Genomic DNA, 20,187 nt, shown 5'->3' on the forward strand with positions numbered 1-20,187 from the left:
TATAACCATTTTTGCTTTATCATTAACCAACACAAAATTAAATGGATCGCTCCTTACGACTACTGCTTTGACGGAATTGTTAACGACAAATGTGTCAAGTGTAACTCGATTGCCTTTGTCAGGTGTGCTCACTGTGAGCAGAGCATTTGTGCAAGTCATGCACTCTTTTTTGAACTACATACTGATTGTACTAATTGAAGACTTTTCTGGAAGAAAGACCCAAGTTCACTTATGACTCAATTCCACTTTGATCATTTTTCCTTAAATTAGCAACTTGTTTATGCGATAACAAATGCTGGTTAATGATAAAGCAAAAATGGTTATATCGTTGGATTTATGGTAAAATTTGCTATTAATAAGGTGTCACTGTTATGCGTTTTGTTTAAAACTTTTGTCTGATTCAAAATGGCGGATTTGAACATGGCCGCCATAAAGGCAACTCTTACCATAGACCTAATATTTATCCACCTGCTTTTTATTTAATTATTATCATTAACACAAAATTTACAAGGTGAGGTAAAGGACTAATACATATGCTGAAACAATATTTAATTTCCCTGTAACTTTTTACCAATTGCGCGTAAATCAAAATTAACGTCACCATTGTTCTTCTGATTAAATTTACGCCTTAAATCACGTATCACATCACCCTATTCCTATTTTAAAAACTTAACCTTAATTCAAAATGGCGGATTTCAAGATGGCCGCCGTCAGGTATACCCTTACTATATGACTTCCCCCTAGTCCTAATATGTACCCATGTATTTGTTATTCACCTTTTGTCGTTACAAGAGGTCTTACAGAGCTTTTACCTCCAACTGTATGAAGACTATTCTGTACTTTCATGTGATGTTCTGGTAGCTGTATCTCCTAAACCCCTGGAGCTTCGCACCTAAAACTTCACTGAAATACTGACCACATTTAGTACTACTTTCTCATATGTGTCTCAGTCAGCAACTCGATTCACCCAAACGTAAGGTTTACTTGTGAGTTTTTAAAACAGTAATTAAATTGCTTTAAATTGCATGACAGTAATTATTTATTTATTTTACTTTCAGATGATGTTTCACTTAAACTTTTAAGGAATGTATTTCCTTCAACTGGCGAAAGAATCTGTCTTGACCCGAGTGGGCCACGTGCGCTGCTTAAGCAGTTTTGGTAAGCTCCTGATCAAGTAGAATAAAATACGTGTGTTTCTTCTATTGGCATCTTAATTAAAGGACCTTTATTTGCAGGTTTATATTAGGAGTGAGGTATTATTAGAGAAAATATATGAAATACCACATTATCATGTCCACATTAGCATTCCACAGTAGAATTTACTTGTAATTTAATGTCTCTTTTCAGCATTGAGTCTATATGAAACGTGTACTGACAGTTTGATGGAATTCGAATCAGTGTAGAGCTATGTGGCTCTATGATTAGTGCACGCGGGAGATTCGATCGTAAACTGACTCCGTGCAACTGCGGAGGAGTTAAATATTTCAATCGGCTCCCAAATTTTACCAAATCATATACAAGAACCTATGCGTGTATTAACGAAATTCATGCCGAGGATTCTCACATAGGTAGTGATGAGCGCAAAAGTCGGGTCTTGATTTTGCATGCAAGTCCAAGACCAAAACCTAGAGGTGCAATACCAAGACCAAGACCATACTTACAAGGTTCCCACAAGACCAAGACCAAAGTGCAAGAGATTGCACACATACTACTTGGATATTTTTGTTGAAGAAATTGTTTTGTAGAAGCAAATATATATATATATATATATATATATATATATATATATATATATATATATATATATATATATATATATATATATATATATATATATATATATATATATATATATATATATATATATATATACATTTATTGCAATAACCTCTGTCCAGATAATTCGGTGAATGTGTCCATAGGCGCCGATTTGAAGAAAATATTGGGGGGGGGAGCAAAACAATGAATACATATATAATCATATTCAGCCGTTTTCTACCAACTGCTTGATAAAGGCCCCCTTCCCTCCAGATCTCGGTCCGCTGCATCCGCTCCGCTGCTAAATTCATGACCTAAGTCAAATTTGTGTAAACGCATTAAAACAAATTCAAGTTCAAATTCTGGGAACTTCACTGCACTACATTAATCTTCACTTGTCATATCAGTGTTACCATAGTGTTGATTGAAGCTTCAGTGCTCTATTAACTCTTTTAGGATTTTTGGTAACTTTTGTTACCATGGCGTATTATGGTCTTTGACCTCTTATTTAGGTTCTATAACAGGTACTTAAGTCGTTTTTTATTAGTCAAGTCAATGATGAACCAAAGAACACCACAGATACGTTTTGGAACCAGATGGTCAACTTGCTGCGCCAAGTGGGTGCGGAAGGGCGTGACTTTTTACTTTTTCTTAAGGCAAATTTCAAAAATTTTTCACGCCTGTAGTTTTCAAGATATCAGATTGGAATTGTATGTACCTTTGGACATTTCTCAAATTTTGCTGAGATCTCTACGTGAAGCCGAGTCCGGGCACGAGGGTCGCAAATGTTCCGAGGGGCTGATTCTTTTTTAGAAAAAAAGTTCAGTTTTCCCGATTTTTCCGGTTCAGAAATACGATACGAACATGTGTTTGGCGCCGTTGGAAAGGGCTTGTTATACTAAAGAAAATAACGTTTAAGCCATGACTCTAGCCTAAATAGTAATAACACAGTAAATTTTTATAATAAGTATATACGTATGTGTGTGTATAAAGAGAGAGCCTAAATTCAGACTTTCAACAATTTTTCTGCCCTTTGTTTTTAAGATACAAGATTGGAATTTTGCACACGTATTATGTACATAACAATCTTTTTTTGAAAAAAAAAAATCAGATCCCTACGTCAGCCCAGACCTAGACCAGAGAGGCAAAATGTTTTGGTTGGATTTGCAAAAATACTTCCGAGTTTTTCCCTAATTATCTGGTTTAGGTGTATGATATGGGCATGTGAGTGATGCCGTTGGAAAAGGCTTATTATACTGAAGAAAATGGCGTTTGAACCATGACTCTAGGCTAAGTAGGAATGACGCAGTACATTTTTTTTAAATATTGGATACCTAGGTATATAGAGAGGAAGTTCGGGTATTATGGAGTACCATTTTTGTTTCGCTTGTAACTCAGTTAATAATTGCACATTGAAACAAAAAGGAAAACAAGTATACGCCTTACATATTTGGCTTTATTTATGTATATCTTGATAAAGAAGTTTCGTTACAGTGGTGGGTAAAATTTATAATTTGTAAAGAAACCACTTTGGAGGGTAATATGAAATAGTCGGGTAATATGGAATACAAATGCTATATAGAAAAGAAAAAAGTTTTCTGTTGAACATACAATGAATATAGTGACAATATATGAAAATTCTGAATGCCAAGCCATAACTGATTGTGATTACTTGCAAAAGTCATAAATATAATACTCTGCTTCAGGATCGGCACAGTCATTGTGTGCTCACATTAAACATGATGAACGCTGGACCCAAGCTCACCCCTTGTATCATCAGACAATTTACTGTAATAAAAAATACACTTAGCATTGTTATCATCATAAATGTATGTTTAATTGCCCAATACCGATAGATATTTATGTAATTGGAATACCATACGGAATACCATGTTTTTCTTGCGGGTATTCCATATTGCCCTCCACGCCAGCGTGGAAACGAAAGAGCTGTTAAACGCATTCGAAGGCGTATAGGATAATGGCACTTATCAAACTACCACTCTGTATATCCAACGTCATAGTAAATAAAGAATTATTGTTCTATTACATTTCAATACGAAAATATAAGTTGTAAACCACTCACCTGTAAAAGTATTCCTGAATAAGAAATCATATTTTCACGTCTACCAACACAACGAATGTCACAATCACATGGAGACTGACTGTAGAACATCATGGGGACGTGAGGTAGTAGTTTCTTTCCTCTCCGCTTGGAAGCAACACATCACAGGCGAGCTAATGAGGTATTCCATATTATCCGACTATTCCATAATACCCGAACTTCCTCTATTTATGTACATATATGAAAAGATGGGTCAGCTTCAGACTTTCAAAAATTTCTCCCGACCTCAGTTTTCAAGATACAAGAACGAAATTTTGCGCACGTATTATGTATATAAGAAGATTTTTTTAAAGATCCAGATCCCTACGTGAACCCAGGCCCGGGCCAGAGGGACACAAAAATTTCGATTTTTTTTCAAAGAAATCACGTTTTTTTTAAATTTTCTTATTCCTGGTGTATAATACGGACAAGAGAGTGATACCATTGGAAAGTATGATCTATCCTGAGAAAAACGAGGTATGAACCACGATCCTACGATAAATAGTAAGGAAGCAGTAGCTATTTGAGTGAAAGTCTAAAATTTACCTCAAAAAGTGGAAATCCTAAAAAGGTTAAACGCCAACTTTTAAAACGGCGCTTTTTATCGAATAAGAAGGCTGTTCCTAATATTGAATTAAAGGCACGACGTAATTTACGACATAAATTCTTGCTCCTCTTTGGTAATTCTTCCTCAACTGAATTATATGGGGGGGGGGGGCGAAGACTCCACCTTTAAATATTGGGGGCCAAAAGTGCCCTGCCCCCCAAAGTCGGCGCCTATGAATGTGTCTATATTTTGAATGGATTGTTGTCTTACCTGAATCAGCAATTATTGTCCTTCCAAACAATCCCCGTTGATGGTAATGAACTTCTGGGAACGGCTGTAGAAGTTCTGGAAACTCCAGGCGTACCTGTCTTTAGGAATGGCCTTCAACTGGGCCATAATATTACGTTGGATGTTCGACATGTCTGAAAACTTCTGGCCCTTCACGCCTGATTACAATTTGAGGAACAAGAAAAAGTCCAGAGGAGACAAGTCTGGGGAATAGGGTATGTGATTGAGTGACACAGTTTCCCTGTTGGCCGGGAATTGCTGATCCAGAAAAGCAGCGTGTGGCCTTGCATTGTCGTGGAGCAGGGTGCAGTCACCTTACTTGGCATGCTGGGGTTGTACCCGCTTGATTCGTTGCAGCAGACGTTTCAGTATTTCATCCTACGTAGCGCTATTTAACGTGGTACCCTAAGGAAGGAATTCTTTATGCATGAGAACCTAAAAGTCGAAGAACACCACGAGCATTGTTTTGATACAGGATATCTAACTTCGCACCTTCTTGCTTTTCAGCGACCTTGCACCCCGTCACTCCATACTTTGATGCTTTACGATGATTTTCGCGAAATTTGGGTCTTGATCCTCCACGTCGATGAAGTCTCCAAAGATGTCAAGCCGAAGTTATTCGTTTCGGCGTCACGACCCACGAGTCGGTAACAAAACTTGCGTTTACCAAATCCTTGGACACTATGAGGTGGGCCGTTTCACTACAAATTCCAACAATTCTCACTTCCTCCGCTATCATTCACACTGTCACATGACAATCCTGAACCAAAAGTTCGGTCACTTTCTGCACGTTGTGCAGTTGCAGGCCGACAGGTTCGGAGAGCGTCTTCCATGGTGTCCCACCCTTCTCGGAAACGTCAAAACCACTCATAAACACACTTCAAGGTGAGAGCACGTTCTTCATAAACTGTTGTCAGCATTTTATGAGTCTCTTTCGCTGATTTTCCAGGTTTCACATTCATTCGCTGATCCATTTTGGTATCCATTTTTGATTTGGACCTCTCGCATGACACCTTCACTCTACAATGTGCTGTTTGCACACGATAAGCACACTCGTAGCGTCGCCGCTCGCGAACTTGTTCAGAGATGTATTGAACTGTTCGGCGCGGGATGCAACGTTGGCACACTGTTACGACCGTAAGCAGTTTGACATCGTTCGCCGAACTTTTTGAACAGAGATTGTATTAGCGGTTGGCATCTAAAACACTCATAATTCTATGCTTTGTACTCACTTCAGAAGTTCATAAGAAATACGAATTTTAAATTTATATACTGAATATAATTATAAATTTATTTACATTTATATATTTAAATTTATATACCGAATTTATATATTTCAACCAAAGCTAAATATAAAATATACAATCTCATGCAATTGTACGTACCTGATTAATAGACAATGTAATTGAAATATCTAATATTTTAAGGAGTGTAGATTCTTTAAAGTGTTCTGTCTTTACAGGCAGATTCTCTTCGTCAAATCTACCAATCAAAGGTTTTTGTTTGGATCCAAAATAATTGAAAAACCCTTAATAAGTCAAGGTGGATGAAAGAAGAAGTTTCATGTGTTTTTAAGGAGTAATGGATCTAAATTTTGTTACATTCTTGACATCATGAGATTAAAAAAAAAAAAAAAAACTAATATTCTTTGTGCCACAAGTACATAACCTGCAGACAACCTGTGATTCAGAGGAGAAATTGTGTACATACAGTCCTTAATTACGTCTTTAAGAAATGCTTCAGTTAGATGATTAACGGATTAATACACAGCCTAACTTCAAGTTATTGGAAAAATTTAGTAAAGTACGCTGAAAAATATAGTTTATTAGAGCAGACAGCTTCGACACGATCATGAATAATATAATGAACATATCTGTGAAGTAAATGCAATAATTCTTCACTTTCAGAGTACAATGATCTTAAATATGAGAAGATTGTAATTATGCTAAATCTCGGAGAAGAAATATTTAATATAGAACTATTATTCGAAAACACATTTGTTCTTGTAATTGCAAAGGAATTTACCAGGTTTTAAATATCAAAGACATTAAAACAATGCAAATTGATAGTATCTATCACAAATCAATACATAAGAGAAATCTTTGCAAAACCAAGCTTGCCAATGAGTGCAAAGTTAAAAAAAAAAAAAAAAAAAAGTGTAACTGGCGAAAAGAATGCAACGAAAATGATCTTGGAAGAATATACGATTGACATAACCTTCTTCAGCACAATATTTTTCTTGGTTCTTCTATGAACATACGTTGTTGAAGATGGAAAAATGTATTCTCAGTCAATTATAAACTACATAATCAGCAAGCTTCGAGATGGAATGCAACACTTGGAAAAGTTCGTAACACACGTCAAGACACAACATTTTTGTACACACAATGTTTTACGACTTGTTGAATGTGAAAAGTATACACAATGACTCAATGATTATTGAGATTTAAATTGAGAAGAAACAAAGAAGTTCAATTTTAGCTAGTAATCAAGTGTTGGTCCAAAGAAGAGTCTAAAGTTCAAAGTTTCTTACTTAATGATTGTAGAGCCATCGAACAACTCTCACCGATTATTTTAAATAAAAAACTGTAATGGTTCAGCGTTTATAATTGATTATTCAAATCTCTTTAACCACTTCAAGAGTTTGTTACTCACTCTTTATGGTGCACCTGAGATTATTGCACTTAATATTACCGTGTAATATGCAGCAGATATTTCTTATACTACATCTTCAGAGAGCTGAAACATAGCATCTGCAAGAATTGTTGCTGCTACTAATTGTGTGATTTTGTACCCAGCTTCTACATTGGAACTGCTATCCATGCTTGCTGAGTCCAGTGGATGTTAGTAAGTATAATATTAGATCTAAACATTAACTTGCTGAAATATCTCCTCCTTCCTTTTCAGATCAACAAACACTCTTTTCAAGAACTGAACATTTTATATAATTGTTTGACTTGTGCCTCAGGAAGCTAGTTGAACAAGTTTAAATTTATCACAGCTCCGAAATCTCATCAAAATTCTTGGAAATGAACTTTCCCGAAGTCAAGAGTTAGTTAGTTTTGTCTTACCTGAAAAGTATCAATTCACCCCATTTGATAGAAGTTCTTAGGCAACCAAAAGGAAGAATATAGAAGAAAGGAATTCAAAGCTATAAGTCAACTTATTACACACCTTGCTTTCACCAGTAAAAGTCTCCTTAAAACCTACTCAGTAGCATAGGCCAACGCTCTAATCTCTCTTGTCTACAGATTTCTGTATGATCATCGCTGGATCTGGCCAGTACTTAGATTAGATAGGTGGGGAAGCAGATGTATTAGCAGTGTTGTTTTTACTTAGAGTTTACATTCTTCTTTCCTCTCCTAATGCAGACTGCCATGGTCCTGATGTAGTTCCACACAATAGATGTCGTCACCACACAATGCTGGTATTTCTTCTAAGTAAATTTCGGATAGGATATGCTTTTACTAGTAACCAGCATTGATCTTGACTTCTGTTTCGATTTTTACTCCATAGCAAAAACAAGTAACAATCAAGAAAATTTTCGAGAAACTTTGTTTGCATTGACACACCAAGCTACATCGGTATTTTTTTATGAACAGCTCTGTAGATGATGGCCAACTTATTCCACAGACCCTTAGGTAAATCTATGCTTCCTCCATTGTCAGAACAAACGTGCAGCAGTAACAGATAGATAAGACTCGTACAGTTTTTTGCCCTTTTCTTTCTTTTCTTGATTTTAACGCATGCAGCTGGCCTTGCGGACAGTTTGCAGTTTCAATTTGTGATGGAGCATGACTCATTATTGGTTGGGCCACGTGTAATCGTTTGGCGATAACACTTTTTGGCAATGGATTCTCACAGGCAGCTATTTTCTGGGTTTTCTTTTATCACAGACCTTGTGAGTTTCAGTGACGCTCTCTTTGGTGCATTGGTGATGTGGGCTGTGGGTTTGATAATGTTTGATTAAATCACTGACAGTGGCCCGTCCCAACACAAAGTCATTGCTTCGACACTGTTCTGCTGTGAGGGAAATGCTAAAGTGACCATAAAAAAAAAAAAAAAACTTTTCTCGAAAGCAATTTTTCTCGTCGGAATTTTGCCCACTACAAGACTTTTACTCTGCTACACAACAAATGAGAGTCTGATTCACGTGTGCGTTTGTGCACAATTTTGATGCTCTGTAAAATCCAGCTTGACAGTTGTCAATATCTTCAACTTGTACGGTTGGAAAAATGATCAGCTTGTGTATTAAAGTGGAAGGAGAAGCGAACTCAAGTCAAGGAAAGCAGCAACAGGAACGATGGGATTCGCATATGTTGATCGTACATATCCTAACTTGAAAGTAGACGGTTACTCGGCTTAAATCCTTCAAGACGTTGTGCTAAAAAGTTGAGTTTAGTTTTAAGTTACAGATATAAATGTATATACACATACACTCTCCTTTACGTGTGTACAAACCTCTATCCAGAAAGTTCAGTGAATGTGTATATATTTCGAATGGTTTGTTGTCTTACCTGAAAGAGTAATTACTGTTCTTCGACGTAATCCTTGTTGGTAATGCACCTGAAGGAACGACTGTACAACTCCTGGAAACTCAAGGCGTCCTCGTCTTTAGGGATGGCCTTCAGCTGGATCATGACAATATGTTGGATACCCGAAAACTTCTGGGTCTTCAGAGCTTATTTCAATTTGAGTAACAATAAAAAGTCGGAGGGAGACAAGTCTGGGAAGTAGAGTGGGTGATTGAGTGACGCAATTCTCCTGGGTTATGGGGAAGAATGCTGTGCAGGTCAGGAACTGCTGATCCACAAGGCAGTGTGTAGCCGGGCAGTGTCGTGAAGCTGGAGCCAGTCGCCTTGCTTGGTGTACGGCGTGTACCTGCTTGATATGTTGCAGCAGACGTTTCAGTATTTTCACGTACGTAGCGGTATTTAACGTGGTGCCTTAGGGAGCAATTCTTATGGATGAGACTCTCAGACTCGAAGACCACCACGAGCATTGTCTTGAAGAGGGATATCTGACTTTGCACCTTCTTGCTTTTCGACGACCCTGGACCCCAGCACTCCATGCTTTGACTCTTGCCTTCAGGGTCGTACCTCAGGCACCAGGTCTCGCCGCCATCGCCGCCGTCATTTTCAGGAAATTTTAATCTCTATCCGCCATGTGGATGAGGTCTGCAAAGGCGTCAAGCCGAATTTGCTTTTGTTCCGGCATCAAAGTACGGAGCACGAGTCGGTAGCAAAGTTTGCGTTTATCAAAGCCTGAGTCACTACGACAAATTCCAACAATTCTCACTTCCTCCGCTATCATTCACACTGTCACATATGAGTCTAAACTAACTACTCGCATTGTTTCTTAGTCTCCTAATTACTTTTACTTATATTAGTTATTTATATTAATTATTCATTTATTGAATTTGTGACCCATAATTCTGACTAAGAAACTAAAAGGAGCATTTAAAAACAATTACAATGAAATGAATGATGACAAACTCTAGTCGACGATACATTTCTTAAATTGTATATATTGAGTTTCAACTTTAATAGTAATAATAAATAAGTTAACTCTTACACATTAACGTAAAATAATTTAAATATATCATTGAATAAAATGAACAAACTTTGAGATATTTTATTCTTGTCAGGTTTCAGAAATGTTCAGTGCCGAAGTACAAACCATCGTTTAATCGTCTTAACCTTGGCAACTACCTTGAAATTCTACATAAGAAGAGCAAGATGTGTCTCTTCCCTCTCCAGAAAGTAAGCTTTCTCTTTATCTTTGTTTAGTTATAGACATTCCTTCTACTCCCATTAAATGAGAAACCTTGTAATGGTTTCGATTAGAAGGGATTTAATTTTATGTTTTGACAATGTTACACTTATTTGCAAGGATTTCAGTGCTGTATATTTATTTCTATTAATGGTTTGGTAATTTGACATGCTCCCTTCTAACCAAAATGCCATTCCGCATGTCTTTGATGAAGTATGGTTTCAGGTTCGATTCCTGACTAATTCATGAACCATTTTGTACAACCACAGTGTATACAGAATGACACAACGGCGAAGGAATATGAAAGGCTGACCACACATCAACTAAAATCCGTCTAGTCGGCCGTAACACTTAGTGCGTTGAAATGCTAGAAAGAATTAGTAGTTATATAATCCATTTAGCTATATTATTAATTGATTAGATTGAGGTTTAGCGTCCCTGTCAGCATCGACGCTATGTGAGACATTGAAAGTACAACTTAACGTAGAATCTGAACCACATGAGCTTCCGCCGGGAATCGAACCTAGGACTTCTGCACAGTATGCTAACTATGTAGTCAGGAGGAAGCTCAGTCCTATTACTAGCATTACTGATTATACGCTTACAAAGAATTTAGCCATTTACCATGAAAGACAGGAAATACTTGAAAAAAAAGAGTATACGAAACGCAATAGTGTTATGTTTGGAAGGAAATCACTTTCTGTAACGCAGCTAATAGATGAGCCGAGATTATGTGTATAACATCACAAACTCAGTATATGTTCAGGAAACAAACTGGGGTGCCCAGTCAGTCAAGAGGAAGTGTGCTGTTGAACAGGGTTGTGTGAAAGTGCATAATTGAGAAGACACCGTCTTTACGAGTTTAAACTGAAACATTCTACATATAAACAGTGAATTTTCGTGCTGTTGATTCAGCATTGAAAAATGAGCTAAGTGGTAACCGAATAACATAATGTTCTGATGAGCTCCTTATCAATATCGTGGAAGTGGATCCTCGGGAAAGTATCTGTGCTATTGCAGATTAATGGAATATACATTCTACCATGTCGTCCAGGAGCTTCCAGCAATTGATAAGCTGAAAAAGTTGGCAATGGACTATTTGGATCGTGATCAACGTCCAAACTCACCTCTCCACCTGTAATTTGTTGTTATTTCTGATTTATGGTGGTAGTGATTAATCATATCTTTCTCCATCGACACGAAACTATCGCTGCGGAACGTTACAATGATGAACCCCATGAAATTCACCGAAACCTTGCCTGTAAGCATCCAGCAATGGCTGGCAAATCCTCTTGTTTCACGAAAATGAACTTCCACATGTCACTCAAAGAATGGTGGAGACTCCGTGAGTTGAAGTATGAAACCCTTCATCATTCACCGTATTCTACTGACGTTTTTCCTACTGACTAACACCTCTTCTGGCATCTTGATTACTTCTTGGCGGAGAATGTCCCTGATCACCGGACAGTGCAACGTGCAGTTGAGAGCTTCCCATCGCAAACTCTAGACTTGTTTCGTCATGAAGCTCCAGATACAGTGTTGCTGTAGCTGAGGTCTACTCTGACAAGATATAATTTCTTCGGTCTTTAAAATTATATGGCAGTTGGATGTTTCAATATTCTAACCCAAATACAAATACATGTATGTGCATGTAAGTATGTGTATCTATGTAAGTATCTCCAGGTATCTGTCAACAATTAAGTATTTACATGGTAAAATTTCTTAACATCACCTTCAAAACAGGTATATTCTGTATTGGTGTTGTTTCCATATTTGAATGGTTAAATATGATTAATAACAAAAACATTCCAATGAATAACTTCGTTTGGAATATTTGGTTGGTCATAAAATATATTTCCATGTTTTAACGGATTTAGCTATGGGAAAACAAAAGAAATAATATGGATTTTATATTTTTAGTGATATTAAATTTAGTTATATACTGATCACAAGTTGAATTAGAGACAGCAGGACAGTGGCAGAAACCGCCCTGCAGAGGATCCACCAGTGCATGTGAAGGAAACGCATCACGCGTGTACTGCTGCCGTGTATTTCCTCCCTTGATATCTGTGTCAGTGCAGTGTGTGATGGGCAAAATGAAGACCAAGAATACATTTGACCTTGGTCAAATCCTACGGGCCAGACGACTGGGTGGCTCGATTTCGGAAGTGGCTGCGGTACTCGGATTTTCAAATTCAACTATGTCAAGGGTGTATCGTGAGTATCTGGCTTCTGGTAAAACCGCAGCGGCACGGGCAAACTGCCGCGATCAGGAACATGTAGACAACAGGGATACATAAGCCACAATACGTCAAATCGCGGAGAAGTTCAATGCAGGACAACAACGTCGTGTTAGCAGCCAAACAATCCACAACCACCTACTTGTAATGGGGTACAGAAGCCATCGACCTACGCGAGTACCCCTTCTAATCGCATAGCACAGGAAACAACTTCTAGCATGGACAAAGGAACACCGCCACCGGACCATGGAAATTTGGATAAAGGTTACCTGGACAGATGAGTCACGTTTCACATTGGCACATGTCGATGGACGGGTACGGGTGCGTCGCCAACCGTAGGAGGCAGTGGATCCATCGTGCTAGCAGGGAATTGTGCAAGACGGTGGTAGTAGTATTCTCATCTGGAGCATGTTTACGTGAACTGAAATAAGTTCCCTAACACGTATGACATGATTCCTCACAGGTAAACGCTACCGCGATCTTCTGTATGACCATGTTCTCTCATTTGCTCGGCTGCAACATCCGGATGGTGAACTCATATTTCAGCAGGACAATGCGCCGGCCCACCGCTCTAGGATGGCAGCAGACTGGTTTGATGAGCACTGCTCTGATTTAGCAGCACTCCCCTGGCCATCACGGTCACCGGATCTCAATTCCATTGAACACATCTGGGACGCCAAGAAACGACGCCTTCGGAATGTAGACCCTCTTCCGACCAACCTGCGGGCTCTGTGGGTGACTGCAGCAGATATGGATTGAGATACCACAACAACACTTCCGGCGCCTCGTGGAATCCATGCCGCGGCGGGTACCCGCCGTTATCAGAGCGAAAGGTAGTGCTACAGGATATTAAGTAGGTGTCTTTAATTCAACTGGTGATCAGTGTATATTTTTAGTTCTACTTTTTTTCCAAATAATTGTGAGTATAGCATCTTCGTAGTAGAATGCTCTATTCTGACTAGAAACGTCGCATTTTAAGCTTGGACCATGTGTGTGCAAGTTGATGATATTATTCAGGCAACTTCCCTCGTTTTCTTCCATTTCCTCACTATATATTTTTTTAAAATCAAACTATTCACTTGCATCTATCAACTAAAAATACAATCCGAACAAAGATAGTTAGCAAACGCATCATCCTCACAGGTAGGCGGCGCCAGTATTTTGGTAATGTGAGTGCAGGCTAGGATGGGGCAACACATCCCAACATTGTTGCCAGAATGCTCTGCACTATTGAGCCTTAAGATCTCAAAAATAATCCCTAAGTTTTACTCAAAAAATTAGGAAAACAAGGTATGATAGCAAGTAACTTATGAGAAACTTAAGAAGTCACTCAAATGTATCCAAACATAGGAAACCAGAATATACAAAATTGAAAGGATTATTGTAGGAAATCTGAAAATCGAAGTTAATGTTGTGCCGCTGCACCCACTGCACTCACTGTGGCGCCGCCTATGTCCTCATATCAATATTAAAGTAATCCTATTCCGTTTGCTGTAAAAGGCGGCTTTAGCTTGGTTTATTCGACTAGCAACCTCAATCTTGGAACTTCCATCCGGTGTTATCTCACAACAAAGATACGTAAAAGGTGACAAATTCTGTAACTTCTCTCTACCAATAAATTATCTTGCCTTTATTTTGTTCTAACACTCTACCAATACTTTTGTCTACCAATTGATCTTCATATTATACTTTTGGAGTACTTGATCCACCATATTAAACGCTGCTTCCAACTATTGCTAATCTTCTGCTAACACAATTATATCATCAGCAAATCTAAGGAAGTTTACTTTCTCACCATGTACTATTACTCTTTTATTATTTTTCATTTTTCCTCGAAATTGAATATACCATGTTGAGTATGTCTTCGCTACATCTTATCTTAACGATTCCATCTCTATTCAACCGTTGCATTACCCTCCTGTTTCTATAATTTACACTCAGCCTTTTCGGCATTCTACACACTATTTTCCAATCAATTCTGTCAAATGCTTTTTGCAGTTCAACGAAGACAAGTACCTCTATCTTTCGTATCCTCTTTCGAATATTAAATTACACCCCAATATTGTTTCGCACGTTCCTCTTCTTCTGAATCCAAATTGTTCACCTGTGAGTATGTATTCCATCTTTCCTTCCATTCTTCGTAGAACGATTGCGATTAGTATTTTCGATACACGAGTTCCATATTGCTCACATTTGATGGCCAACGCTTTTTTTGGATAAAGGTACAATAATACGTTTCTGAAAGTCATTCAGAAGTTGTGCTACCTCATACATCCCTTACACAAGGGGAAACAGTTGATTAAATGTTTTTTGACAATCTGAGTTCTTGTTAAATTATGCAGAACTTTATCAATATTAGGATCATAATTTTCCTGATATGTTATTTGCATTGAATAAACTGTGTAGTACAGAGTACATTCTGTGAACCACTTCAGTCAGAAATGATTTTTCTTTGTAGGTTTGTAATACATTCATTCAGTATTGAATTAGATATATTACAGAGAAGATGCAGGTTACCCTGAGTGACGCTCTTCTTAATTTTTCTTTCTTTAATTTAACATACTTTTACATATAAGCCCATGTGTTAACTATATTACTGAATACTCCCTATCATACTTTTGTGTGCTTTGGTAAAAGACTGAAGTGTCATGGGCTCAATTTTATGAAATATTACAATTGGTTTCATCATCACAATCATATTTTTTAAAATTCTTATAAAGGCTATAAACGTCAAATGTAAAACTTAAAAAAAAAAGTTTCATAATACTGAAATAAGAGGTATTTGAGAGTGCGAAGAGGTCTGAGAACTGAGAAAGAAGGAAGTAATCTACATACTCAATTTTTATTTATTGATTTATTTATTCGATATATTTATCTCAAAGTTCAATATGCTTAGGACATCTCTTGCAAGAAAAATTGATTGATCTGGCCTATAGAAAATTGTTTTTTGTACTTATAACGTCTAAATTCTTTTAAAATTTCTGTATTTTATTATCTATGTTTTAGTAAATAGACAATAATCATAGGGAGCAAGATCTAGTGAAATTCTTGAAACTACAAACTCTTTAAACTAGCCAGTGATTTACTATCCTAATATGAAAAAGATTTTTTGATTAGCAAATGAATTTATCTTTAATCCTCATTTTTCTTTCAACGACTCTTAACTTTCCCCAGCATGTTTCAATATAATCTGCATTAGAGCTTTGACCCTTCTGATGAGATTTTGTATTTGGTAACAAAATTCTCTCCTTACTTTACAGTTATTAAAAATAATAGATGTTATAATACGATAAGAAAGCAAGCAATTGTTTACTTAAGTTCCTGTTATTTCTATTTCTTTCTTATTACAAATGTAAATATTCTAAATATTTGGCACACTAAATCTATTTGTTATAAATTTTCAGATCACTTAGGGTATGCAGTGTGGATTTTATGGTATGTAGCTTTAATTAAATGGGGTGGTTGGATCAATGGGTGGGTGGGGATAGTCTACCATCAATCTTCAGACACTTCAAAGGGTCAAAGGTGAAGATTGATGGTGGCTGGATTGACAGACAGGGGAACAGGCAGTGGAAGGAGGGCGTTTGGGCCGCTGGGCAGACGGTTGGATGTAGTTACGTCTTTTTTTTAAAAAAAAAATCTGCGCTTTACATATTGATCTTTTTTTTTCTTGGGTGGCATCGGATCGGGTGCATGGGATGTCTTACAGAGGTAATGCCAGTCAAGTCTAGAGATATCCCAATTAAGAGGCAGAAAGGTTTTACTCTGAACACACACACATCTATACGTAGACATATACACGTACGACACCACTTCCATGCACGCATACACACGTACATACGTATAAATATATTAAATTACACATACCTCATCTGTACCAATAACACCCCTTATATACAAATATATAATAGAGTAGTCCCTATTTTTAAACTTCTGAGTTTCTTTCAGTCTCACCCTCTAAACTGGTTCCAAATCAGACCAAAGTAACCCAAGAGAAAAATTAGCTCATTTGAATAATACGCAGCAAAAATTGTGGTGTTGAAAGGACTCAATTTATCTACCACTGTTTCAACACCAACAGCATCGCATTCCTTATCTTGAAATATCTAAGAACTGACAATGAGAGTGTATATTAGTTGTTATTTTTCATATATGCAGAGCTTTACGTGGTACATTTGACATTTATAGCAATAAACAAACAGCCTATGATATTTCCTGATGGTATTGACAACGTATAGTCTCAGAAAATTCACGTTGACTTGTACAGGAAATATCATACGTTTTTCGTTTATTGCTTAAATGTAAAATATACTGCGTAAAACTTTGCATATAACAAAAATAACAACTAATACACACTCTCACTGTAGATTTTTAAAAGTTAGGAAGTCGATGATGTTGGTGTTGAAATAACACCTTAACAGTAGTAGACAGATAGAGTCGTTTTAATACCATCATTGTTTGCAGTATACTATATGGTGCCCAAAGCGACCTCGAGTTTCGAATGCATTTATTATATATAATATGAAGAAAACGTACCTAGTAAGCTTGGAAAGACAATTGTAAGTTAATAAACATATATTGCCATTCGTTCCTTTAGTGGACGACATAAACGCATAAATTCCCTCCCTCTCTTCCCTGCACCATATCCTCTAGCACGTCCCACCCAACATTTGTAACACCCTCCCATTCGCTTTCCGCTAGACCCAGCTAATTCTCTCAATTTTTCTCCACATCCACATTTCGAAAGAATCATGTCGATTTTCATCACTTTTGCGCAATGTCTATGTTTCTGACCTGTCCAGTACAATATTCCACACGAAGCATTTTTTGAGTTATTTTCTCAATTCTTGTTTCAAGGTCCCACAAAATTTTCTTCCTCCTAGAGGCATTTTCGCCATTCCTATCCTTGCTTCTATTTCACCTTCACACTTCGTACCACCACTAATAATGCTACCTAGGTATGGAAAACTAGATACCTGTTCTATTTTTCCCCCTTCTACTTCTATATTTGCCACTGACCTCTTCGTCCCAGTTACCATGAATTTTGTCTTTCTCACATTTATTTTCATCCCATATTCTTCACAACCCTTCCTCAAGTTTTCTAACATTCTATTGACTTCTTCAGATTCCGCCACATGTGTCATATCGTCTGCAAACCGTATACAAATAACCATATTATCTTCTACTGAAATTCCTTCTTGATTATGTAGGCTCCTTTTCACTATCTCTTCTACATAGATATTAAATATTGATGGTGAGAGACAGCATTCCTATCGGACTCCCCTTCCAATTGTACTCTCCTCTGTCTTTTTTACTCTATTCTAACACTTACTTGTTGGTTCATGTGTAAGTTTCTTATGAATATTCGATCTTTCTATTCCAACCCAACCTTCTTTAGAACTTCCAATATCAATTCCCAATTCACGCGATCAAAAGCCTTTTCTAGATCAGCAAATACCACATACAGCTCTGTACCTTTTTCTACAAACCTTTCACCGATCATCCTTCCGAATTGTTCCTCCTCAACATTTTCTTTTAATCGTCCATACAACCTTCTTTTCAGAATTTGAAGCAAAATTTTTGCTGCATAAGGTATGAGACTAATAATTCTATAATCTTCACATCTCTCTGGGTTCGATTTCTTAGCTATCGATATCATGATCGTCTTCAGGAAGTATTTTGGTCACTCTAGTGTTTCATATATTTCATTGCAAAGTCGAAACCATTCATTCTTGCCCTTGTCTTCCATACTTTTAATGAATTTGATTGGTATATTAACTATCCCGGTTCTTTTCCATTTTTAATCTCGGATATAGCCTTTTCAAACTCATCTTCGGAGAATACTAAACCTTTTATCATCTTATTTGAAACAACAAAATTATTTAGCCACCACAATCTGTTTTACTTTACTAATTTAAAATCAACAAATTTATGGTATAGAAACACATCTGGAATTTTTAATACGTTAACAAACTAACTTTCAGATCAACCAAATTCATTTACTTTTTAGATATGGATTTTTTTGACATATCTTATTTTTCTTTTCTTCTTTTAAACTAAGTAACTTGAAATAATTTTTCAAAGATATTATTATTACAAGTTTCAGTACAACTAAATATGGGATTTACATGTCCATGCATGATCTAAATTCATCAATACATGATTAAATTATCAACAGAAGTAATAGCGAAATTATATAAAACAACTTAAACTTTAAAATTGAATAACTCTTATTAAGAAAACAAATAATCTTTGACTTGCACATGGTAAATATCTAGGAGTTGAAAAATCTCCAAGTTGACAAAGTATATATTAATTAGTAACACAAAATAGTAATTCACTTGATACGTTTTCTGCAACGGAGTATGGTCCGTAACAATATTGACCACCTATTAAATGATTAGGGATAAATTTGAAATAAGTATGTGGTGAAAAGCTATCCCAAAACAGTGCGACACACGACCTCCTTTCTATTAAAATATTTGGACCTGAATCCAAGATGGCTGACATGACGGTACTATACAGTAATAGATACGGTTCTATCTTTATTATTCTTACTAATACATGGTGTTATCTCTTTAACCGTCCCAAAACTTAAATTAACCTTGTTTCATGTTGTATTCTCTAAGTACTTTCGAACCTTAAGGTCCATTGGGGCACCATTTAATATTGTTCTATTGAGCTAATTTTTTTCGTGAGTTACTTTGGTCAGCTGTGGTACCATTTTACGGGGTGAGACTCAAAGAAACTCTGAAGTCGAAAAATAGAGACTACCCTAACACATACACACACACACACACACATATATATATATATATATATATATATATATATATATATATATATATATATATATATATATATATATATATATATGCGCGGTGGCTCTGTGGTAGAGTCCTTACCTGTGGTGCATGGTGTCCCTGTTTCGATCCCAGCCAGGTAAGCTTGTGTGGAAAACTTTTTCGTGGGCTTTCTCGGGGTACTCTCGTTTCCTCCCACTTTCTCATTCCGTCACTTCTTCTATCATCTTTTACTTATCTTAATCACTGTCTCCCTTAGCCTAAAACTCATAACGTGGGACGTTAATCTGAAATTTCTATAGTAAATCTACCCCTGTCAGACATTTACGGTTTGTAGAGGTTTTTTTAACATATTTTTTTTGGGGGGGGGGTTAACGTCCCACTTTGTGCATCGAGGCTAGGGAAGATGATGGGTATGAGATGGATGATAATGGTGAAATGAAGACAGTGGGAGGAAACGGGAGAACTCTGAGAAAACCTATGCATACGATGTTTGTCCATCACAAAGCTCATTTGGCAGGATTTGGGATTGAGTTAGGTACGCCATGCGCCAGGAGTTAGCGCTCTGTCACTGAGACACTGCAGCTTTTTTCTTACATACATTTACACAAATATATTGCACTGCTATTTCCAACTACGCGCACTCTAGCTCTTTAGATCGCAAGTAAAAGGGCATAC

The 20,187-nt window shown here is 37.0% G+C and overlaps 1 protein-coding gene across 1 annotated transcript in view; it reads left to right on the plus strand.

Annotated features, from left to right (window-relative positions):
• LOC145664349 (uncharacterized) overlaps nt 1-16,876 on the plus strand; it is a 126,656-nt gene extending 109,780 nt beyond the window's left edge. The window contains exons 3-5 of the transcript XR_014127419.1: nt 1,059-1,158; nt 10,342-10,456; nt 16,111-16,876. The gene's annotated coding sequence lies outside the window, so the exon portion shown is untranslated. The remainder of the gene's footprint in view (nt 1-1,058; nt 1,159-10,341; nt 10,457-16,110) is intronic.
• The last annotated feature ends 3,311 nt before the right edge of the window (nt 16,877-20,187 follow it).

Source organism: Thermobia domestica, chromosome 11 (assembly GCF_964235325.1).
Source record: "Thermobia domestica chromosome 11, izTheDome1.hap1.1, whole genome shotgun sequence".
Taxonomy (NCBI): domain Eukaryota; kingdom Metazoa; phylum Arthropoda; class Insecta; order Zygentoma; family Lepismatidae; genus Thermobia; species Thermobia domestica.